Source organism: Vitis vinifera, chromosome 16 (genome assembly GCF_030704535.1).
Source record: "Vitis vinifera cultivar Pinot Noir 40024 chromosome 16, ASM3070453v1".
Taxonomy (NCBI): domain Eukaryota; kingdom Viridiplantae; phylum Streptophyta; class Magnoliopsida; order Vitales; family Vitaceae; genus Vitis; species Vitis vinifera.
Window position 1 is genome coordinate 8,183,149 of NC_081820.1, and position 26,905 is coordinate 8,210,053.

Here is a 26,905-nt window from a genome sequence, read left to right on the forward strand (position 1 = left end):
CCTGACACTGAAGATGACCTTGAATGTGCACTCAGTGGCAATTGAGTGAAAGCAGTGGTTATGTTGGCAGTGATCTTTATGACTATGAGGCATTTTGCAGTGATGATTTAGATGTTGGATTACCTATAGATAATCGTGCTTCAAAAGCAAACTCAAATTTACTTTTTGATTCTCAATCAGTTAGGGACTGAAATATTCAAATTATTGAGCAGCAAGGTTCAAAAGACAACCATCTTGATGTATTTTGAAGTGAAGGCCACTGCTAGAGACATCCATCTTAGAGGAGTGGATTTGACGACCGTATGGTGAACCATTTTGTACAGGTTCAAAAGGAAGCACATAGCTGATCCTGTGGCTACTAACTCTGAATCTATTCCATCCTCTGAGCAATGTTTTCCAACGGGTTCCAAAGAATACAGGGGGGTTACTCATGAACCATCTGGACATATACTCAAAGTCCCCTTCCGATGAATTCATTCGAGGAAGCATGAACCTTCAAAAACTTCAATTAGGTGGGTAAGAATCTTGTGGAGTTGATGTGGGAAGGAGTATAGAAGTCATCTCTCTCAGCACTGGCAGTAGTGCAAGCAGAAGCAGTGAAAATATGCTTTTTGTGGTTTATGGCAGAAAACCAAGTAAAAGATTATATTCCAAAAGCACCCTCTACTCACATTTGAAAAACCTGATGGGGATCGCTGAAAAGAAGATGCAAAACAAGGATTTTGTGGGAGCTCATCCTAATGTACGCTACAAGTGTGTTGGCCCGCCAAATACATCATTTTCCACCTATCCAGTTGTTGTACCAGGTATGTCACAAATTGGTTCTGCAAAACCTGTAGCACCGAGTGTGCAGTTTACTCCATCCCCTTTTGCCAATCAGTAAATATGTCTTCTGAACAAACTAATGCGGCCACCTCTAGTCTGGTTGTTGAATATCTAGAGAAGCAGGAGACTAAAATTAATGAAGAGATGAAAGTTTCTATCTCATGCAATGTACCAAATGCAAAAGTCCTAAAAGATCAAGCTTGTTTCTCAAGCAACACTTCAAGTGAGCAAGTTCAAGAAGATCAAGCAGCTTTGTCAAGCACAGAAGTAGTTCCCGAAAATAAAAAAGCTGGCCATCAGCTTGAGAATGATAATTTAAGCTCTGATGAACCACACTAGAGTTAATCCGTAGAAATCAGAAAAGCCTGGTGCACTTTGGAATCTGCTTTGGTATCAAATCTGGACATTTCAGTTTCAGGTTCTAACATGATGGATGCAACTCTTGGTTCTATAGAAAGAAACCTGCAGCTTGGTTTTCGATAAAGTTGGTCATACTTTCAGTTTGAAGTATCATAACACTGTTATTCAACATGAAGCTGGTTGTTCTTAATTGTCTACTTGCTGGACATTCTTCCTAGGAAGGAATACTCTGAATTTCTGCATGAGTCCATGTCCACTGTCAAGCAGAACTATGGAGAAAAAGTTATACAATTAGTAATGCTTTTGAGCTGCTTGCAAGATATGACACAACTCATCTCGTCCCCAATGGTGATATATAGGAAACGACATATGTGGTTCTTGCAGGGCTTGTTGCCGCACTGAAGCTATCTGGTGGTACATTGGTTAATCACAAATTTTTGTTCCTTGGTGCTGGAGAAGCAAAGACTAGGATAGCAAAGCTTATGGCTCTTGAGATGTCGAAACAGACGATGTCCATACTCTAATGCAGCATATTCCATTATGGATTCCACACCGGTGCAACCACAGTTAACAACAAGTATTGGAATAGAAGTTTATCCAATGCACCCCTCACGGTTGTGGAGCTTTGGTTTTGCCTTAGACGCAAAAGCTCCTTCGCCCACAAGACTTTTCCTAAGGCTTTTCCTACTCACCTAAAAGACCTCATCATCGTCCAGCCAATTCAAATCAATGGCAAATTGAGGGGTACCTTTAAGGCTGAAGAAGGATGTATAGAGGAGGATGTCTTCAGTTTGGCTCCATCAGATGAGAAACTCTCCAAGTTCTAGACAGCAATCATTCCCTGGTCACCACAATTTTGGTTCAAAAATAAGATATAATTTGACCAAGGCACTCATGTTCTTATCACAAATTGTTGGGATGTCCATCACTTCCTACATGTTGGCCCTACTGAGATGAAGTGGGAAATGACTCTGAATTTCTTCAAGCTGGGTATTGACTGCACTAGATATTGGCTTGTGGGTTCCACTCCAGTACCACAGCTCAAAGAGTAATTTCTCAGCAAGATAGCTACAAGAAAATGGCGACAAAAGACACCTCTCTAAATCCGTTTGCTCCACACATGCCACTTGTATTGAGAGGTCCCACATGCAAACCGTCCTCTTCTTGATGCTTCTTGCTTCGGGAATTTGTAATTTTGTATTGAATTTTCAAATCCATTTTCAACCAATATATTTCGGGATTTTAAATTTCATCCTTAGACATCTTCAAATTAATAAAATCTATTTTTAATAAATTTATTTACTGCTAAATTTTCTGCTGCCATGCATTTTCTTATTTTTCTTGGTTTTTAAATAATTTCTTTATCTTTCTTAATTTTCATAAGCATGAATACATTTTCCAATTCCAAAAATAATGGAATTCATCCATATTTCTATTATCCTTCCTCCATGATCATTAGAAAAACGGATTATGTGGAATTAATTCATGCAAATAAATATGGGCTTTGGTGGGGCCAACATATGTGACTATTGATTGATTATATATGAAGAAATTTGAGAAAGGAAAAAAAAAAAAACTACCTTTTATTTTTCTCTTTATTCAAATTGATTATTGCATCGATATTTATATATGAATGGTTGAGGTCATCTCGCCTTAAAAAAGAAATCTAATCTTTTGACTTTAGGAGATTAGGAGAAAGTCTTTCTTAAAATTAGGAAATAAAATTAGAAAAGGAAACGACTATATGCAGAATAGCTGGTCATACAGTTGGCGGCATAGGTATATGGTACAGTTGTATGCACATAGTATGATCTATAACAAAGACCAAATAGAACAACGATGTGACTAATGGTAAAGGTATGGTCTACGCTGAACTCGAAATTGAAATATCATTATTGATCGAAGAAGATGTGGTCTACTAAAAACGCAGTCATGGCAATGATGTTACTGATTGTAACAGTGTGATTTGCGTAGAATACGATACTAATAGTCAAGACCGATCAGACAGTGTGGGTTAATGACGAAGACAAGACATGATAACAACGTGACCCATCGTATAGGTCCGCTCTACCCAGAAAATGAAACCGAACTGTCATGATCGATCTGGCAAGGTACAGTCTATGACAAAGACCAAATAGGACAATGACATGATTGATCATATAGATGCGGTCTACGCCGAAATGGGAACTGAACTATCATAACTAATCGGACAAGATACGGTCTATCATGAAAAGCAGACAAGACAATGGCGTGACCGATGGTACAAGTGTGATCTTCGTAGAATACGATACTGAACTATCAAGACCGATAAGATAATATACGGTCTATGATGAAGACGAGATTGGATAACGATGTGATCGATTGTACAGGTATGCTCTACAACAAAACTGAAATTGAACGGTTATGTCCGATTCAGCAAGGTATGGTTTGTGACGAAGACAAAATAGGACAACGATGTGATTGATTGCAGAGGTGTGGTCTACGCCGAAATAGGAACTTAAATGTCATGACCAATCAAATGGGATGTAATCTATTACAAAAAGCAGACCAAACAACGACGTAATCGATCGTATAGGTGTTATCTCCGAAGAATACGATACTAAACTATCAAGACCGATTGGACAGTGTGCGGTCTATGATGAAGATGAGACAGAACAACCATGTGACCACGATTTGATAAGGTACAATCTATGATGAAGACCATACAGGAAAATGATGTGACTTATTGTATGGGTGTGGTCTACGCCAATATCAGAACTGAACTGTCATAACTGATAGGATAGGATGCGATTATCACGTAAAGCAGACAGGACAACCACGTGACCGATCCTACAGGTATGACCTCTATAGAATACGTTACTAAACTGTTAAGACCTATTAGACAATGCGCAGTCTGTGACGAATACGAGACAGGACAACGACATAACCAATCATACAGGTCCGCCCTATGCCAAATACGATACTAACTCTCAAGATTAAGCAAATAGTGTGCAGTTTATGACAAATAAAAGACATGATTATGACATGACCAATCATACAAGTCCGCTCTATGCCAAACACGATACTGACTCTCAAGACTGAGCAAACACAAATCCGCTCTAAGCTAAAATGAAACTGAACTATCATGTCCAATTTGATAGGGTACGGTTTATAAAGAAGACCAGACTGGACAACGACGTGATTGATCGTATAGGTACGGTCTATGTTAAAATCAAAATTGAACTGTCATTATCGATCGGACAAGATGTGGTCTATCATGAAAAATAGTCAGGACAACGATGTGATTGATTATATAGGTGTGATCTCTATAAAATACAATACTGACTATCAAGAACGATTAGACAGTGTGTGGTCAATGATGAAAATGAGACAAGACAATGATGTGACCAATCGTAAAAGTCCACTCTACGCCAAAAATGAAACTAAACTATCATGTCCAATTTGATAGGGTATAGTTTATAAAGAAGACCAAACATGACAACAATGTGACAAATGGTATAGGTGTAGTCTACGCTGAATTCAAAACTAAATTGTCATTACTGATCAGATAAGATGTGGTTTATCACGAAAAGCAGTCAGTGCAACAACGTGATCGATCATAAAGGTGTGATCTCTGTAGAATAAGATATTGACTGTCAAGATCGATCAGACAGTGTGCGATCAATGACAAACACGAGACAGGGTGACCAATTGTATAAGTTCGCTCTATGCCGAAAACAAAACTGAACTGTCATGACTGATCTAATAGGATATGATCTATAAAGAATACCAGACTATACAATGACATGACTTATTGTACAGGTGTGGTATATGCCGAAATCAGAATTGAACTGTCATGACCCATCGGACAAGATGTGATATATCATGAAAAGAAGACAAGACAACGACTTGACCGATCGTACAAGTGTGATTTCCACAAAATACAATACTGAACTATCAAGACCGATCAAATAGTGTGCAATTTATGACGAAGATGAGATTGGACAACGATGTGACCAATCGTATTGGTTAACTCTACGAAAAAAACGAATCTGAACAGTCTTGACTAGTTCAATAGGGTTTGGTCTATGATGAAGACAAGACAAGACAACGACGTGACTGATCGTAAAGGTGAAGCCTACGCTGAAATCAGACCTTAATTGTCATGACTAGTTAGACAGGATGAGGGAGGAGGAGGGGGAGGGGATACAATGAAGTGATCAATCCTACAGGTGTGATCTTTGAAGAATACGATACTGAACTATCAAGACCAATTGAACAATGTGCGATCTATGAGGAAGACAAGACAAGACAACTACATGACTGTTCGTATAGCTTCGTTGTACACTGAATATGAAACTGAACTATCATGTCCAATTCAATAGGGTACAGTTTATGATGAAGAGCAGATAGAACAACAACGTGATTGATAGTACAGGTGCAGTCTACGCTGAAATCGAAACTAAATTATAATGATTGATTAGAAAAGATGCAGTCCATAATAAAAATCAGACATGACGACGACGTGATTGATCATATAGGTGTGATTTCCATAGAATACGATATTAAACTATGAAGAGCGATTAGACAATGTGCGGTCTATGATGAAGACAAGACAGGACAACGATGTGATCAATCATACAAGTTCGCTCTATGCAGTTAAAATAGGAAGCTTCATAAAAAAAATTAAAAAAAATCTAGAAGTGAAATTTAATTACAAAAATTTTTAGGAAACATCTCCTACATGTCTATCATCCAAGTAGCCAAGAAATTTATTGAATCACTAATTAATCCCATTTTACAAAATATCCCAAGAGGTTTAGAATAGGATAGAATTCAATGGTATGCATAAATCGATTTTTTAACCAATCTAGAAGTGCTTTAAAATCATACAAAAAATCATACAATATATTTAGAAAGTCTAATTTATAAGAAAAATAATGGTAAAGCAATCATGTGGATAAATTTGAAAAACAATTAAATTTTCCTTCTATTCAAAGTTAGGGCAATGTAATAGGTATAAAAAAGAAAAATTATTTCTCCTAATTGAAGACATTTTAAAATATTTTACATGTCAAAAGTAAATTTTAGGAAGTCTAAAATTTTGGAAAAATGCGAAAATAAATTTATAAAGTTATTTAATAATTTATTTTTACAAAAACATTTCTGTTGTTCAAAATTGGGTGAAAACATAACCACCTAAAAGAATAAATCATAACTCCTATTTCTAAAATGATTTTCAACTCAAATAAAGTTCTAAAATCAATTTCAAGAAGTTTAAAACACTATACAACCACTGTAAATTTTTTTGAAACATCACAAGTAAGTCAAATCGAATTTTCTTTTCAAAGATACATTGTATTGAATACGTTGGAAATAAAAGGTTTTTAAGAAAATGAATTTTATGTAGGGGTTTCACCAAATCCTCATTTGATATACATGAATCTAGTCTATACATTCCCAACCTCACATGACTATTGTTAAACTCATCAAAGCCAAGAATTTTCCCATTTATTTGAGACTACAAGTTTGGATTCATAGTCCATTCAAAACTAGAGTTCATTAAAAACTAAAAGAAGGTGCGAACAAAATGAAATCTGGTTACATGCTTTAAAAGAAGATTTTCGATCATATGGTTCCTAAGTGTTTTTTTAATGCATTTGAAAAATAGTATTTTGATAAAAAGATTTCTTTTTTAAAAGGAAAGAAAAAATTTTGTTTGAAAATAATAAAACATCGAAATAAAAAGCCAAGAAAAACGAATGAAAGCAGAAACTTGCAAAGAGAAATTTTTACAACTAACTAAATTGATAAGGTGAGAGTAAAGACCAATCTTCATGAATTTTCGAAGGCTACAGAAAAAAATCAAATTTGAACAAAGGATCACTAAAGTAATAAGTAAAGCATTTTAGATTAAACAAACTAATAAAATATTCATTCATGAACTAACCACTAGGATTTCAAAAGCATGTAAACTAAGATAAGGTCAAGAAAGAACTAAAATAAAACCAACCAAACACATAGTATGAGAATATAATAATGTGAATATAGTAATATGAACACGTAGAATTCTAATCAAACACATGAACTAATTAAGGTTTAATCAAAAACTAAAATTAGCGATTCTAAAACATGGGCACGACAACACAAGAATTAACTAAATATTGAATAACACATGAACTAAACTATGATCAATCAAAAATTAAAACTAACAAACTTAACACAAGGAAATAATAACCAGGGATCAATTAAAATAAATTAACTAAACTTCTAAAAAACACTCGAACAAAATATGATGAATAAAAAACTAAAGTTTAATAAACTTAAAAAATATGAAAACAATAACATGTGATTAACTAGATTAATTAACCAAAATTCCAAAAAACTCAAGCTAAGTATTAATGGATCAAAAATAAAATTACCAAACTTAAAACATGAAAACAATAGCATTTGATTGAATAAATTGATTAACTAAAATCCTAGAAAACTCAAACTAAAATATTAATGGATCAAAACTAAAAATTACCACACTTGAAACACACAAAAAAATAAAAATAAAAAAGGCATGTGATTAACTAAATTAATGAACTAAAACTTTAAAACACTCAAACTAAATATTAATCGATCAAAATTAAAATTACCACACTTGAAACATGAAAATAGTGGCATGTGATTAACTAAATTAATTAACTAAAACTTTAAAACACTCAAACTAAATATTAATTGATCAAAATTAAAATTACCACACTTGAAACATGAAAATAGTGACATGTGATTAACTAAATTAATTAACTAAAACTCTAAAACACTTAAACTAAATATTAATTGATCAAAATTAAAATTACCACACTTGAAACACGAAAAAAAATGACACGTAATTAACTAAATTAATGAACTAAAACTCTAAAACACTCAAACTAAATATTAATTGATCAAAATTAAAATTACTACACTTGAAATACAAAAACAATGACACATGATTAATTAAATTAATTAACTAAAACTCTAAAACACTTAAACTAAATATTGATGGACCAAAATTAAAATTACCAAACTAGAGAATATGAAAACAACAACATCTGAAGAAATAAATTGATTAACTAAAAAATCCAAAACACTTAAACTAAAAATTAATGGGTCAAAAATTAAAATTATTGCACTTCAAACACGAAAACAATGGCATGTGATTAACTAAATTAACTAACTAAAATTCTAAACAACTATAAAATTAAATATTAATGGATTAAAACTAAAATTAATGAACTTGGAAACAAGCAAACAATAACAAGAGGTTAACTAAATTAATTAAATAAAATTCTAATCGACTACAAAATTAAATATTGATGGATTACAACTAAAATAAATGAAATTGAAAACATGTAAACAAAAACACAAGATTAACTAAATTAATTAACTAAAATTCTAAACAACTACAAAATTAAGTATTGATGAATCAAAATTAAAGTTAATGAAATCACTAACACTAGCAATAGCAGTAACATTGACATTAACACTAAATTCATTGTCACGTTCTCCTTTGATTTAGAAAGATTATAAAAAACTGAAAAATGGGCATTGTTCTTAATACCACTTGAATAACAATCGAAAGTTCAATAGAAAACATCTAAAGGGTGATGAATGACTGATTCAAAAATTTAAATAAATATTTATAAATTTTAACCAACTTTTTCTTACTCCAATAGATAGTAGGGTTATCCCAAATAACTAAATGGATTATACATAAAATCTTTAGGTTTATAAAAATATGATTTTTAACTTTTAGAGATGCTCTGCAATTGGATAAGGATAAATATAATTGTTAATATGAAACATATATTGACATATATTAGGGATAATAATAACCATCAAAATAACCAACTTAACAAACTCAATAAAAATCCAATAAATCAATCAAAATATATCTTGAGAGTAGTTGGGAAACACAATAATTGGTTATAGGTATAACAACCATAACCACCAAGATAACTAATTCAACAACCTCAATAACCAACTAACCAATCAATCATAAGGTTACCAATATCATCAATAAGAATATAAGCAGTAATAAAAAAAATGCAATGAGGCACAAGATTTTTACGTGGAAAATCTCCACAAACTATGAAGATAAAAAACCATGAGGTCTAAGACCTATCAATCTAAATCCACTATTGAAAATCAACTTACACAAATTTATCTAACCATTTTACCTTAAAGACTTTCTCTCTAATACCTACAACTTAATTCATGTTCACGATGCAACAACTCCCTAGTAGATCATTTGGCCACTCCGAAGGGATTAAAGTCTTCAACCCATGATTCAAAGATTGAATCATTGAATGAGAGTTTAGGAATTGTGTGGCAATGATCTCCAATCTCTTAGCCCAAATCTCTTATCCTCAAGAGGTTATTAGAGAGGTATATATAGGCAAAAACCAAAAGAGTCCCAATATCTTAAGTTTCCAAATTAGAGTTTGAGTGAAATTCATCCAAAATTTGTTTCTAAGCTTGGTAGGACTATTATGACCGCTTGAGTGGACTTATACTGCTTGAGTGCTCCGCTTAAGCAATCTTTACTATTTGAGTGGGATGATCGCTTGAGCAGGATTAACCGCTGGAGTGACTTCTCTTTCTTTTGAAAAATCATTTTAAAAATTTTAAGTACAAAAATGATATTGAACTTTTTTATACCTAAAAAAAGCCTTATAAGCCACAATCCAAACCTTTTTAGACATACTTGTGACTTCCCGGTTGGACGAACAACAACCCTTAATCTTCAATGGAGAGCAAGTCACTATTTAAAAAGACTTCTATGGCCAAATATTAATTGGAACAAAATTGCCAACATATAAACAAGACTTAATGTTCTAACAATCTCCCCTTTTGGGAATTTTGTGACAAAACATCGTTATATAAACCCACCTAAACTCTCATAATGGAGCTTACATAACACACGTTAATGCTTAATTAAAAATAAACTAAGAGAATGCTTTGTATGTGTGGAGGTTCCAACCCTGTAACCTGCACACATACATAAAACTATACCAAAGGTAAAATAGTGTGTGGGATAAGATATGATCAAGAAAGAAAAACATGATAGTTGGGGATTTTGCTTAATTCCTTGTGTAAGTATGAAAAAGGAATAAATTCTTGTAATGACACCAAGGTACAAAGCAAAGCTCGAGATGAATATAGATGTATGCAAATCAACCAAACATAATAAAAGCTAGATAAGACCCAATAATTTAACAATAGATTGCAGAGGGCATTCACCAACCATAACATAAGTAATGAAAGCATTGGGAAGAAACTTCTATGACTAGGATTAGTTCTAGAGAGATAATCAATTCAAACAGTAATATTTTGCAAGAAACATCCATGTCAGGTATCTCTCTTGAACTCTAACATCATGCTTCCTAAGGTTGATTTGGTTTACTCCAATGTCTCAAGTTTAATTTCCTTCAATAATTCAATTAAATTCCCTTAATAAATGAATTAAAGAATTCAAAAATGCAAAAAGGAGTTAACTCTCCCTAAATTAAGGAGTTTCTGTTTTCACCCTTTAACACCCCATTTATAGGTGAATTAAATATTCAATGTTCCCCCGATGTTCTTTATTTAAGCAGTTAAATGTTCTCCCTCTTTATCTTTATTTAAGTGGACTAAACATGCAATGAATGTTCTCCCTTTTTTTGTCACAAAAGTAGCAAAGTAATAGAAATATAAACATAAGAAAGCACACAAGAGAGAACACTTTCATCATTATAGTATTTGAACAAAAACCTCGTGGATGTTCTTGAAAATCCATGCAAAATGTAGAGAAAAAGATAAAGATGACATCCTATGAAATATTCATTCTAATCAATGATAAAACATAGAAAGATAAAAATAAAATAAAAATTGAAATACATTGCAATAAAAACAATTGAGGTTAAAGACTTACTTTACTTTCAAAGTTTCCTTACAGTCCCAAAGAAAAAAAATTGAAAAAAAAAACAAATCCTATAAAAAAAAAAAAGACTAAAGAGTTTTTGTAGATGAATGATAGAGGGAGTTAAAGTTATAATGGTATAAAAAGGGTAATTTGGAAGGTGAAAGAAATTAGTTTGGATGGTAAGAAGTTAGAGAAACATTTGGTCTTGAAGTAGTTAGATGGTCACAAAATATGAATGGTCATTTTGGAAAGGACTCCAAGATATTCACTCAACCTCATCCTCCCATGAAGGGTTAACAATTTGCTAAAAAAAAAAGGATTTTTCCTCCAATAAAATAAAATCCACTCAAGGTTTAGTATCCTCTTTCCTCCCTAAAACTTTAGTGGTCATCTTGGTAATAAGATATATTTTTGAACTTGTATTTACTCAACTTCTACATCCCTTTATAGGAATGACATATTTCTTTATGAATTTTTTAATTTGACTTGGAAAAATTTACCCAACCTTTGCTACTTGCAAAAACCTAATAGATTCCCTATTACTAGGCTTTTTTATTCTACAAAATTTTAGGTAGAATCTACTAGGAACCTGTCCTATATAGGCATCAAAGAGATATTTTCAAATTTTCAAAATTTAAAGATTTTTTTATGCATATATTCCCCCTCAATACCTAATGTAGCATCTATGATTATGAAATATTGATATGAACTAAGTTTTTTTATTCCATTTACCAATTACCCTAAGGCCATGTTTGGTATGTGGGAATGAGGAGTGTGAATCCATGTATCTCATTTCCCTTCTCATCCATTTTCATGTTTGGATAGTTCAAGTGAAGATGAGAATGAAATCAATAATGATTCCAAAGGAAATGAAATTCTACTTATAAGTGGGATTTCAATTCATTCCTTAGTAGGAGGTATTTTGATTCCCTAGTGCAATTTATTTTTAAAAACACTTTTTAAAAATTAAAAAATCAAAAACCTTTTTGAATAAATTATTTTTAAAAATAAAAATGGATTTTGTAAAAAAATTATAAATTCCGTTTATATAATATAAACTAACTTTAATTCAAGTCTTATTAAAAATAAAAATAGTTTGTAATTATAAATAAATTAAAAAATAAATAGTTTTTAATAAAATATGAATAATAATATTATAATAAAATCATAAATTATATTTTTATAAATATTATACAAAATGGATATTAATATCTTATTAAAGCTTAATTGGTTTATTTTGTTAAATAATAATAATAATAATGTAAAATTAATAATTTCTAATACTATTTTATATTAAATGAATTTAAAAACAAACAAATTTTAATTTTTTTTAAGATATAAATAAGTCAAAATTTTCATTACCATACCTATAGTACTCAAGTAAAGGCATAATATTCTAATTTTTTTATTTAATCTTTAAATTTTTTTTATTTAATCTTTGAATTTTTTTTATTTAATCTATAATTAATTAATCAGATTTTTCATTTCAAATTATTCTTAGAAATTAGAAGATTCATTAAAGCACTTAAAACATTAATTATGTCTATTAATTTTTATAGTCATTATGTATATTTTTGAGTTTCAAATTATTTTTAAAAATTATTAAACTTCTTACTTTGTTTTTAATTTTTTTTTCTCAAGAACAACAATAAAGAGTGGTATAAATTTTTAAAACAAATATTTTTTAAAAAAAATTACACATCAAATAGTTTTTTTATTAAAAACTATGCATAGTGTGCGAGTTTTTTTTTTTCAATGAAAATAAGTAATCATTTAAACCTTACATTCCTAAATACATCCAAATGCAAGAATTGGAATCACCATATCCGTTCCTATTCAAGGAATGGGAATGGAAACAAAATATTCATTCTCATTCCCCACCCTTGTGTACTAAACACTCTCTAATAAATTACAAGGATCAAATCAATAAAAATGAAAGGGTTTATTACAATTTACTTCCTAACTTATAGTGTGTTTTACACATTGCCCCATTGAGTTTAAAATCGAGCAATATACCCTTCATGCTTTATAATTGCATTCAATATGCATTTTTGGAGTGACAGTGTTACCTTAATTAGACGGGAAGGTGCATGTGCTCTCCACATAACCTATTTAAATGAGGGCAAAAGGGTCATTTCATTTAAAAAAACCTCAAAACCTTAACCCACCCTCCTTCTTCCTTCGTTCATTCATTCCCTCAATCTCCGTCATTTGTCCTGCCTCTGCCGTCGTTGGTGCCATCGTGGATCCCTTCATTGACCACCCATCGCACCACCACCTTGCTACCAAGGACTCCACCCTCCTAAATCCTACATCGTCACTCTCACAAATCAAACCCTAGCCCCAATGCCTCCCCCAAACACATCATTTTGATGATCAATCACCAGCAAAACCTCGACCTTGCTTTCCAAATATTTGACCACGCCGATAAATTCCTCCCCAATTTTTCCCACAATTATGAAACCTATCTTGCCGCTGTTAAGTTATCAATTGCTTCAAACTCTCCAAATCTTGTACTTTCTACATTTTTTTTTTCTTCGCGAAAATTTAAATGATAGAAAGGAGTAGAAATGCTTAAGAAAAGTTTCCATTTTCAGATTTTTGTTTGTCAAACATTTTTTGTCTTTTGAATTGATTTTCTTTTTGGATTTTTATATTGTTTTTCAATCATTTTTTGTTTTGACGATTTGAATTTGGTTCTTTTGGATTGTGATTGTGTTTCAATTCAGTGCTTTAATTACTAGGTAAAAATGTGGTGAAAGAAAACGAAGGAAGGAAGAAGAAGGGTTGGGTTAGGGTTTTGGGGATTTAAAATGAAATTACTCTTTCGTCCTCACTGATTAAAAAAATGACCATTTTTCCTTCGATCATGCACAAAGCACATGTCATTCCATTAAAAAATGTAACATTGTGACTCAGAAAATGCACATTGTTTGCAATTATAAAGTATGGAGGGTACATTGCTCGATTTTGAACTCGAGGGGACAATGTGCAAAACATGGTATAGGTTGAGGGGGTAAAGTGTAATAAACCCAAAATGAAATAAAAACATCTAACATACTATCATATAAAAGGAAGTAGCTTAAATGCTAGTTAGTGAGTGAGAAGTGTGAAACAAAGAGAGTTTCCTTTTCAATTTTAGCAATATAAAAAAATGGCTTAAATTTTAAACAATGTACTTTGAGGCCTCGTTTGGTACAAAGGAATAAGGAGTGGAAATGACAATCTTATTTCTTTTCTCATCCATTCCCATGTTTGGATAACTCAATTTCCGAAAAAAATGGAATCAAGAATGATTTCAAAGGAAATGAAATTTCACTTATATGAGGTATTTGGATTCATTAATGCAAATTATTTTTAAAAATAAATTTCAAAAATTAAAAAACAAAAATATTTTTTAGATATGTTGTTTTCAAAAATACATTCTTAATTTTGATTTTGCAAAAAAATTGTAAATTCAATTTATATAATGTAAGCTAAATCTAATGCAAGCCTTATTAAAAATAAAAACAAAATTTAATTATAAATAAATTAAAAAATGGTTTTAATAAAAAAATAAATATTAATATTATAATAAAATCATAAATTACATTTTTTTTATAAATATTATAAAATATGGATATTAACATCTTATAAAAGTAAAATTGATGTATTTTAAAATAATAATAATAATAATAATAATAATAATAATAATAATACCATTTTATATTAAATGAAGTTAAAAAAAATTAAATTAATTTTTTTAAGACATAACTTAGCTAAATTTTCATATATATATATATATATACACACATTTATTATTCAATTATAGAGATGATATTTTGAGATTTTTTACTTACTGTATAATTAATTACTTAGTTATTTGAATTTAAATTTATTCTTAAAAATTAGAAGATTAAAGAATTTAAAACATTAATTATGTCTATTATTTTTTTATAGTCATTATATATATTTTTTTAGTTTCAAATTATTTTTAAAAATTATTAAAATTATTAATAAATTCAATACACAGTCTTTATTTTTTATTTGAAATTCATTTCTTTAGTAAAAAATTTAGAAAAATAGTTTTTGATTTTACTTTGGTTTTAGAGAACAACAACTAAATAGTGGGATAAATTTTTTACAAGCAATTTATTTTTAAATTATTTGCTCAAATATGTTTTTATTATTTGGCAAAAAAATTCTTAAAGATGTTTTTTAAATAAAAATGAAAATTTAAATTAAACTATGCATATTGTGAGAGTTTTTTTTTTTTTCTAGATGAAAATAAAAAACTAGATGTACGATTATTATTATTGATTTATTTCTTTTTTCATTTTCATTCCCGTTATTACTTAATATTGAAATGAATAATCATTCTAACTTTACACTCCTATATGCATCCAAACACAAAACTTTAAATCACCAAATTCATTCCTATTCAAGGAGAAATAGAAATGAAAACAAATATTTATTCATATTTCACATTCCCATGTACTAGACAGTCTGAATTCCTTATCATTCTTCAAGTCAAGAAGTTCCACATTACTATGACAGTCTAGTCCACAAGATCAAAACTTTCCAAAAAAAAAAATTATCATTTTGAGTCATAAAAAACGATTCTTTAAGGGATGAAACTCAACTAATTTTATTGTTACAAGCTTTAATCCTTTATTCATAGATCCTTGAATTCACATTAGCTTCCTTTCTTAGTTGATTAATATCATTTGATTGGAGGTCCCTTACCTCATCTTCTACATTCATATCCAAATTCAAATGGTTTTAGTACCCAATATGCTTTGTGTTCTATTCCAACTAGGAGATGATAAGTGTCACTTTATCAACCTATAAAAGGATATGCAAGCATAACAATTAAGACATTTAGTAATTGTGTAATTCACTATTAAAAACCTTACTAGTTGGCATAGTAAATGACATGAGGTTCATTATCCCTACTTCAATCCTAATATATCTCCTATGTCTTAATCACTAGTATTACACATGATCTTAAAAGGTAAACTTTGATCTAAAGCTACATTATGATGGCTAAGTTAAGCTTTGTCTTAATTTTTTCAAAAGCTTCATGGTATCAAAACTCCATATAAATTCAATGTCTTTCATCAACAATTTGCATAAGGATTTAGATATGACTATATTCTTGGATGAAGTATGTAAAATTCGACATGACTTAAAAATGATCTACCATTTCACATTGATTTAGGAATAGGGAAATTAGACATCAAATCAATTTTAGACTTATCAACCTATATGCATTTAGATGACATCATATGCTTAACAACAATGTTTGAAATTACCACAAAATGACACTTCTCCCAATTAAGGAGTAACCATTTTTCTTTGCATTTGATTAACACCTTCTCTAAGTCACACATGAAAGTAAAACAAAAAAATAAAATAAAATCATTCATGAATAATTCTAAAATCATTTTTTTTTTCTATGTCAATAAAAATGCTAATCACACACTTTTGAAAGGTCACAAGTGCATTGCACTATTCAAAAACATGAACCTATAGGAAAATATGTCAAATGAACATGTGAATGTGTTTGGTCATAACTTGAATAGCCATCTAAATAATAGCAGGCATGAGCAACTACTCTTTCAAGGACTTGATCAATGAATACGAGGGGGAAATGGTCCATGTGATAGCATTTAATTTCCTATATCCAATCAATTAAGACTCTCGTTTTGATTAATTTACATGTTTCATTCTCTACAAATGTCACTCTAAACTTTTAGGTACAACTTGAGTGGGGTCACTCACTTGCTATTTGAAATGGGGTAGTATGTTTGGGACAAATTTTGGGGTCTACAGGTAGATCATACTTACATTCAATAAATTGGTTACTTCATCCCTTACAACTTCTTTGATGACTAGATTTAGCCTCCTTTGCATTTCTCCACTAAGTTTGATTTCATCCTCTAAGAATATCCTATGAATACATGAAAGAGTTAATATTTTTCAAGTTTGAGAAAGTCCAACCAAGCCATTCTTTTGATTCCTAACGATTTCCAAAATCCTTTTTTTTTTTCAATTAAGGAAGATGAATTGGAAAAGTCTTTTCAAGTCTAAGAAAGGCATGTTTAAGTACCGAAAACAAAATTTTCCACTCTTTCTCTATGTTGGTTGGATAGAGATAGTGGTGAAATTAATACTTGCTCTAAGTTCCTCAAATCTTGCTTTCGAATATGGTTACTTCATTGCCTACAAAGAGTTCATGAAATTTCACACAATCATTAATAAAAAAAAAAAGGATTCCATATATTAAACCAAGTAAATTTGAGTTGGATCCTTTATCATTGCAAAAATTAGCATCCTATTCCATCAAAACATCTATTAAATATGTTTGTTCATCAATAAAACAATCATAAACATGTGGCTATTTTAACAAGTTAAATACATTCATGTTTAAAGTTACATTACCAAAAATCATTTGCATTACCCATTTCTATAATTTATAGGTACATTACAAGTGGCTAACATGGGTTTTCCCAATATCATGACTACAAATAATAGAAGTGTCCAAAATAAGGAAATCCAAAGGATGGACAAATTTGTTCACCCTAATACATACTCTACCATCCTTTAGCAATTTTAATTGATCCCTATATATATTGTTGGGATTAAGCCTTAAAAAGCATGACATAATGTAATAGATTGAGATTCATTTATAAATCTATTTATTTATGTTTCTTAATTTCCTTTAATTATCTCATTTTTATTAATTGGTTATTTGAGCATACACGCCCAACATCACTTGCATTATACATGACTAAGGTACGTTAGGAGTTGCATAGAAGATCCAAGTCATGAGTTCCTTACAAAGTGATGAGTTGTCCACAACTGGTTCATGAATTTGGGTAATCCATCTAAGATTGTGGTACATTACCTCTTAATTGAAAGGATAACTTGTCTTGGCCGTTGGGATGGTTTTCCCACGTTGAGTGCACTAGTGCAAGTGATGGGCACTAGATTGGGCCTAGATGAATCATAAAGTAAGACTATTAATTTTCATGATTCACCAAGCTACTATACCGCATGAATTCTTAACCTAGAGAGAATATTGAGCTTGTGTCCAAGTCAATAGGAGCCTTTGACCTATGGATTAGATCTTAAAGTGGTCATATATCCTTATAGATTGGGTCACTATTGATAAAGGTTGGTGGCAACAAGTATTCTCAATAAAAACAACATGATATCTTGCAGGATTGTGATAATGTGTCCCCTTAGGTGATCTAAAGGCTATGTGATCTAGAAGACTATGGCCATAACATTTTCTTTAGTGGAAATTTGACAGATGCCTCTTAGAACTAGAGTATGTCAATTGATCACATAATAAGTGAAATCTATAACTCAAGGATTAGAGGGGTAATCTTGATAGGTGGTAGCACTACCTTGTAAGATTATAGCTACTAGTTCACAAGAAGTCTGCATGCAATGGATAATAGGTCAAGGACTCGGGATTTGTCTTGTTATTTACATAGGGTATTGGAGTGCAGTTGATTCTCCTTAGTGGAATATTGAATCAACTTTAGAATTGGATTTTGAGGAAGCCAATACTCCTATGGGTCCTAATAGTCTTTTCTTTGAGCTCATATATCATGATGGTATAGTTTATAAGGGTTGGATTGACCTTTGGTTCACTCTTATGCATAAGGGTGTTTTGGTAATTGCATAAGCTTGCATAGGGGATAACGAATAAGTTCTTTGGATTGGGCTAATTATTTAATTAGATGACCCTGTGTAGTTAATTAATCAATTAGGACCCATTTTGGATAAGAATAAGTGACTTAAGCCTTGGTGGGCTCAAGTGACTTAGGTCTTGGTGGGTTCAAGTCACTTAAGCCAGTAGGGGAACCTTATTAATACCCCTTAGGGGTTAGGGTTTTCATAACCTTTTAAGAGACAATTGTCTTTCACCTCCAGAGAGACAACATAGCTTTCCTTTCTTCCAAAGTCCACACTTTGGAGAGTCAAGATCATGGTTTGAGTCATCGGGCTGAAGATCTTAGGTGTATAAGATTTCTAGATTTTTTTTTCTTTATCTTCACTGAGTAGAATTGATTTAGGGACATCCATATCAAAAGTAAAGGTTTCTAATGGCTTTCATTTAGATCCTATTTTGGTAAATATTTGTGTTAGCCCAAGGGTTCTCCTAATCGGGTTTTGATGATAACAAACCATGGTTAAGTGACTAATTGTTTTAAATGGTAAAGAATCTCAGGTATAATTTCGAAAATTCATCCAAGGAACAAATGGATACAAGATCGAGATTATTGGAAGTCCCTTGATCATAGGAAATGAATGTAAGATGAATGCATGGGTGCACTTAAGGTTTTCATTCCATTTCATGCATCTTTGAAAACTCGGTTTATTCTTTAAACTTTCAAGTTCATTCAAACCCGAGTTTTATCAAATGTACCTTAGGCAAAATGTTTTAAAACTAACATATTTATTCACCTAAAGACCTTGCCTAAGTAGTAGAAAAGAAATGAATTTCAAAATGAAGGTTTTCGGGGCCAAAAAGCTCAATCGGTCGAGGCTATGGCCAACCGGCTCAACCGGTTAGGGAACCAGTCGACCGATTGACCCTGTCCGGTCGAGGACCGGTCGAGGAGTGTCAAAAAACACTCTCTCTCATCCAGTATCCTTCTCTTCCCGGTTGAGGTTCACACCCTTCCCGGTCGAGGTCCGGTCGAGGTCTGGCCGAGGCAACGGTAACCTGTCAAAGCATTTAATGACCAACGGCTAGTGATCCGGTCGACCCATAGCTCGACCGGTCGAGGGTACCTTTTGCTTTTTTTGAGGATCGAGGGTACCTTTTGCTTTTTTTGACTCCCGAGCTTAGAAACCTATAAATTAAGAGCTCCACTTCATTTATGAATAAGAGAACACTTGCAATCAATTGTCTACCTACTTGTTCTTGATCAAAAAGCTCTCATTTATTCCTTGGTGCATTAAATCATCATTTGCATACTCCTTAGTGCACCTTTGTGAGTCATCCTAGCCTTGTTTTGTATTTGATCCATCCTTGAGCTAGGTTGAGTGTTTTATTCTTGTAAAAGCCAAGCGTTTAAGCCTTCAAGAGGTGTAATTCTTGAAGAGATTGTGTAAGAGCCCATTGGAGCCGGAATCCAAGTGTAAGAAGATTAGAAGCTTGGTTGAAGCTTCAAGTTAGTGGAACCCTCACTCGGTTAGGAGATTGAGGAGAGTGGACGTAGGCAAGGAAGTGTCGAACCACTATAAAACCCGAGTTTGAATTCTCTAACTCTATCTCTTTACTTTCATTTATATTGTGCTTGAAATTGTTGTTATTGAAAATATTTTTGAAAAACCCAATTCACCCCCCTCTTGGGTGTTTTTCTTAATTAATTATAGCCTTTATTTTCTCAATTGGTATCAGAGCTAGACCTCTTGTTAAGACCTAATCGTCTAAGAGGAAATGGCTATTCCATCAAGCTCATCCCACACTGAAATTTTTGCAAAACATAGAGCTCCATTCTTTACGGGAACTGATTATCCCTATTGGAAAACTAGAATGACTTGGTTTTTACAATCAACCGATTTAGATGTATGGGATGTCATTGAAGATGGTCCAACTTTTCCTACTAAGCTTGTTGATGGAGTTTTAGTCCCAAAACCCAAGCAAGAATGGAATGAGCTTGATAGAAGAAATTTTCAATTAAATGCTAAGGTTGTTTTTACTTTGCAATGTGCCAAGGATAGAAATGAATACAATAGAATTTGTCAATGCAAATCAGCTAAAGAAATTTGGAGATTACTTGAAATAACTCATGAAGGAACAAATCAAGTAAAAGAGTCAAAAATAAATTTACTTGTTCATAATTATGAATTGTTTTCAATGAAAGAAAATGAGACTATTGTTGAGATGATTACTAGGTTCACCGACATTGTCAATGGTCTTGAAGCCTTGGGAAAGACCTACAAAGAATCCGAGAAGGTGATGAAGATATTGAGGTCACTCCCATCAAAGTGGCATACTAAAGTCACCGCAATTCAAGAAGCAAAAGACTTGACTAAGCTACCTATGGAAGAACTCATAGGGTCATTGATGACATATGAGATTAACTCGACAAAGAAGCTTCAAGAGGGTGAAGACAAAAAGAAGAATAGCATAGCTCTCAAAGCTACAACCAAGGAAGAAGAAGATGTTGAAGAAGAAAAACCAAGTGAGGAAGATGATGATTTAGCCCTCATCACAAGAAAGCTTAACAAATACATGAGGAATGAAAGGTTTAGAGGAAGAAAATTTACCTCTAGAAGAGACCCTTCTAAGAAGGAATCATCATCTCATGGTGACAAGGAGAAATGGGAAGATAAAAGAGACTTGGTATGCTTCAAATGCAAAAAACCGGGACATATCAAATATGATTGTCCTCTCTACAAAAGTGAAGCAAAGAGAAGAATGAAAAAGGCAATGATGGCCACTTGGAGTGATAGTGAAGAATCTTCCGAAGAAGAAAAGGAGAAAGAAGTGGCAAACATGTGCTTCATGGCAATAGATGATCTTGATGAAGTAAACTCTAACTATAGTGATGAAGATATGCATGATGTTTTTGAAGAATTATATGAGGATTTTGAAAAACTTAGTTTGAAAAATAATTCTCTCAAAAAGAAATTCAAGAACTTGAAAAAGAGCTTGAAGAAGTGAAAGAAAAATTTTCAATTGATGAAATATCTAAAACTCATCTTGAAAAGGAGAATGATATTTTGAGAAGTGAAAATGAGGTTTTGAAAAAGAAAAATGAATGGTTGACCTCTTCTCTTTCAATTTTTTCTTGTGGGCAAAAATCCTTTGAAATTATTCTAGCTAGCCAAAAATGTGTTTTTGACAAACAAGGGCTAGGATTCAAATCCTCAAAGAATCAAAAGTATTTTAAAAACTATTTTGTAAAAGAATCCTCAAGTGCAAGTCCCTCTACTATTTGTAACTTTTGTGGAAGAGGAGGGCACATTAGTAGCACATGTCCCTTAAGAAATGGATCTCAAAAAGTTTCAAACACTAAGGCTAAAAAGGTTTGGATTGAAAAATCCAAAGTTACTAACCCTCAATGACCCAAAAAGATATGGGTACCTAAATCAACTTGAATTTTATTTTGTAGGGATCAAAGAAGGATAAGTGGTTCTTGGATAGTGGTTGCTCAAGACATATGACCGGGGATGAATCCAAGTTTGCTTTCCTCACAAAAAGAAAAGGAGGATACGTCACCTTTGGAGACAATGCAAAAGGAAGGATAATTGGTCAAGGCAACATTGGTAATGGCACATCCTCTCTTATTGAAAGTGTTTTATTAGTGGATGGTTTAAAACATAATCTTTTAAGCATTAGTCAACTTTGTGACAAAGGTTTTAAAGTAATTTTTGAAGCATCTCATTGCATTATCAAAGATATTCAAAATGATAAAACCATCTTCATGGGCCATAGATGTGATAATGTCTATGCTATAAATATTTCAAAATATGATGGCCATGATAGATGCTTTTCAAGCATGCATGATCAAAGTTGGTTGTGGCACAGGAGGTTGGGACATGCTAACATGGACCTCATTTCCCAACTCAACAAAGATGAACTTGTTAGAGGCCTTCCCAAAGTGAATTTTCAAAAAGACAAAATTTGTGAAGTTTGTCAAATGGGAAAGCAAATAAAAAATTCTTTTAAAAACAAAAATTTCATTTCAACAACTAGACCTCTTAAGTTGTTGCATATGGATTTATTTGGTCCCTCTAGGACACCAAGTCTTGGAGGAAAATCTTATGCATATGTTATTGTGGATGACTTCTCTAGATACACTTGGATCTTGTTTTTAAGTCAAAAGAATGAAGCTTTTTATGAGTTTTCAAAGTTTTGCAACAAAGTTCAAAATGAAAAAGGTTTTACAATCACTTGTATAAGAAGTGATCATGGGAGAGAATTTGAAAACATTGATTTTGAAGACTATTGCAATGAGCATGGTATTAACCATAATTTTTCGGCTCCTAGAACTCCTCAACAAAATGGGGTAGTTGAAAGGAAAAATAGAACTCTTCAAGAAATGGCTAGAACCATGCTAAATGAAAACAATTTACCTAAATATTTTTGGGCCGAAGCAGTTAACACTTCATGTTATGTTTTAAATAGAATTCTTTTGAGGCCCATTCTTAAGAAAACTCCCTATGAGCTTTGGAAAAACAAGAAACCCAACATTGGCTATTTCAAAGTCTTTGGATGCAAATGCTTTATATTAAACACCAAAGACAATCTAGGAAAATTTGATGCAAAATAGGATGTTGGAATCTTTCTTGGATATTCAACTTCAAGTAAAGCTTTTAGAGTTTTTAACAAAAGAACCATGGTTATAGAGGAGTCCATCCATGTTATTTTTTATGAATCTAACAATTCTTTCCAAGAAAGAGAAAGCTTTGATGATGATTTAGGCTTGGATACCTCCATGGGAAAATTGCAAATTGAAGATAGAAGGCAACAAGAAGAAGTTGGAGAGGATCTCAAGAAAGAAGAATCACCATTGGCACTACCCCCTCCTCATCAAGTGCAAGGTGAATCAAGCCAAGATCTTCCTAAAGATTGGAAGTTTGTGATCAATCACCCACAAGATCAAATTATAGGTAATCCATCTAGTGGGGTAAGAACTAGATCATCTCTCAAGAACATTTGCAATAATCTTGCTTTTATCTCTCAAATTGAACCTAAAAATATAAATGATGCTCTAGTTGATGAAAATTGGATGATTGCCATGCAAAAAGAGTTAAATCAATTTGAAAGAAGTGAAGTATGGGAATTAGTGCCAAGACCCTCAAATCAAAGTGTTATTGGAACTAGATGGGTCTTTAGAAATAAAATGGATGAAAATGGCATAATTGTTAGAAATAAAGCAAGATTGGTAGCCCAAGGTTTTAATCAAGAAGAAGGGATAGATTATGAAGAAACCTTTGTGCCCGTAGCTAGATTAGAAGCCATTAGAATGCTACTTGCCTTTGCATGTTTTAAAGATTTTGTCTTGTATCAAATGGATGTGAAAAGTGCTTTCTTAAATGGTTTTATAAATGAAGAAGTTTATGTTGAACAACCACCCGGATTTCAAAGTTTTAACTTTCCTAATCATGTTTTTAAACTTAAAAAGGCATTTTATGGTTTGAAGCAAGCACCTAGAGCATGGTATGAAAGATTGAGTAAATTTCTCTTGAAAAAGGGTTTTAAAATGGGAAAGATTGACACAACTCTTTTCATAAAAACCAAAGAAAATGACATGCTTTTAGTGAAAATATACGTAGATGACATCATTTTTGGAGCTACTAATGTCTCTCTTTGTGAAGAATTCTCCAAATGCATGCATAGTGAGTTCGAAATGAGCATGATGGGAGAACTCAACTTCTTCCTTGGACTTCAAATCAAGCACCTAAAGGAAGGAACCTTCATCAATCAACCAAAGTATATAAGAGACCTTCTCAAAAGATTCAACATGGAAGAGGCTAAAACAATGAAGACTCCAATGAGCTCATCCATCAAGCTTGACAAAGATGAGAAAGGTAAATCCATTGACTCAACTATGTATAGAGGCATGATAGGTTCTTTGCTATATTTGACCGCTAGTAGACCCGATATCATGAATAGTGTATGCTTGTGTGCTAGATTTCAATCTTGTCCTAAAGAATCTCACTTAAGTGCCGTAAAACGAATTCTTAGATACTTGAAAGGGACAATGGACATAGGCCTATGGTATCCTAAGGGTGATAACTTTGAATTAATTGGATATTCGGATGCCGACTTTGCCGGTTGTAAAGTTGAAAGGAAAAGCACTAGTGGCACTTGTCATTTCCTAGGACACTCACTTGTTTCATGGCATAGTAAAAAACAAATTTTGGTAGCCTTGTCAATGGTAGAAGCCGAGTACATAGCAGCCGGTTTGTGTTGTGCACAAATCCTTTGGATGAAACAAACTCTTAATGATTTTAATTTGTCTTTTGAGCATGTTCCTATAAAATGTGATAACACTAGTGCCATAAACATTTCAAAAAATCCCGTACAACACTCTAGGACCAAGCATATAGAAATTAGACATCATTTTCTTAGAGACCATGCACAAAAAGGAGATATTACTCTTGAGTTTGTAAGCACAAAGGATCAACCTGCCGATATTTTTACAAAACCTCTAAGTGAAGAGCAATTTGTTGATATTAGAAGACAATTAGGGGTGATTTCTCCATGATCTTGTGATTGCTTGATGAATTCTTGTTGAATATGCCTCATAAGTGCATGAAATTCACATCATTTGCATCATATAGAAATACACTTAGGAAAAAGGTCAAATTTTGACCAAAAAAAAAAAAATCAAAATTCCCTTGGCATTGGGCATAAAAAATTGGGGATTTCAACTGAAAAGGGTAGGGGGAGGATCACGAGACAAGGAAATGCACAAAAATTGAAACATTGACCGTGTTGACCGTTGACCAGGCGGTCGACCGGTTGAGTAACCGGTCGACCGATTCGTCGGGGTTGAGAATTTAAAGAGCCTCCCGCGCCTCAGTTTCTTACCCATTTCTTCTGGTTCTTCAACCCCTGTGTCGTTCCAGCTGCCCTCAAGGGATTTTTGACGCCATTACAGCTTTCTGAGAGATACAGATTGGATTTTAGAGGCTAGGGTTTTGGATTTTGGGACCCAGGGCTTCGCATTTGGCCGATTTCCTCTTCAGTTCGCGCGTCAGAGCCTGCGTCAGTGTCTTCCCGCCCTTGAGGGCTTTCAGGTGTGTGTGTATTCCTCTCTTCAGCTTCGTCTCCTTCATCTCAGCCTTTCTGATGGCGCCTAGGAGAGAGTCAGCCGCTTCCAAGGCTCAGGGCAAGCGCCCTACTGAGCCATCACAGCCAGATCAGTCTGAGGCTCGCCGAAAGACGAGGTACGACATCGCTCTCTTCGGTTCTGTCGAAGACTACCAAAGATATAAACAAAAATTCGCCCAGAGGAAAGTTGTTCCAGGGAGAAGCATCAATTTCTCCCAGCTTCAGTACTTTGGATTTGAGGGGATATTTGGACGGATGGGATGGCTGCCAGTGGTGACTATTTCGGAGCCTATCTTCCCGACTCTGATTCGCGCTTTCTACTCACGGGTGACCTACGGGCTTGGAGGACCGATCACTTCCACTGTTAGAGAAGTTGAGATCATCTTGAGTCCGGAGAGCATTTGCCGGATTTTAGCTATACCATCAGTTGGACTCAGGGTGTATGAGTCCAAGGTGTGGCCCACGGTGTCGGGATTTAAGCCCAGAGAGGCTATTCAGAGGATGTGTGGACTTGTCGATGCCCAGGGGATGGGCAAACCCTCTGCACATAACCTGATAGTGATCAGTCGTATCCTGCATCACATGGTCTGCTCCATTTTGTTGCCACTCGGCGGACATCGAGACAAGGTGTCCTACCTCGAGGCTTTCATAATGGATTCCATTCTAACAGGGAGACGGATTCATGTAGGGTACCTGATGATGATGCATATGATATCTTGCTGTGAGAGCAAGACCCGCGTACTCCCCTATGGTCGCTTCCTCACAAGAGTATTCAAGGATGTCAGGGTTGATTTGAGCCGCGAGACACATTTCGAGGCCCCTATCATGTATGACACATATGACGAGCAGTCTTTGGGGCGAATGAAGTTTGAGAAGGCCCATGATGGCTCTTGGATCAGGAGAGCTGAGCGACCACCGGCATAGATGCATCCTGGAGATAAGGAGGAGGCCGAGATCCGAGAGATGGAGGGTGGGCTAGACCCTCAGAGGGACGTTGAGCAGAGTGGGCCTGAGTG

At 33.2% G+C, this 26,905-nt stretch overlaps 1 pseudogene; it reads left to right on the forward strand.

The window, feature by feature from the left end:
• The first annotated feature begins 685 nt into the window (after positions 1-685).
• Positions 686-25,320, forward strand: LOC132255286 (uncharacterized; annotated as a pseudogene).
• Positions 25,321-26,905: the final 1,585 nt, after the last annotated feature.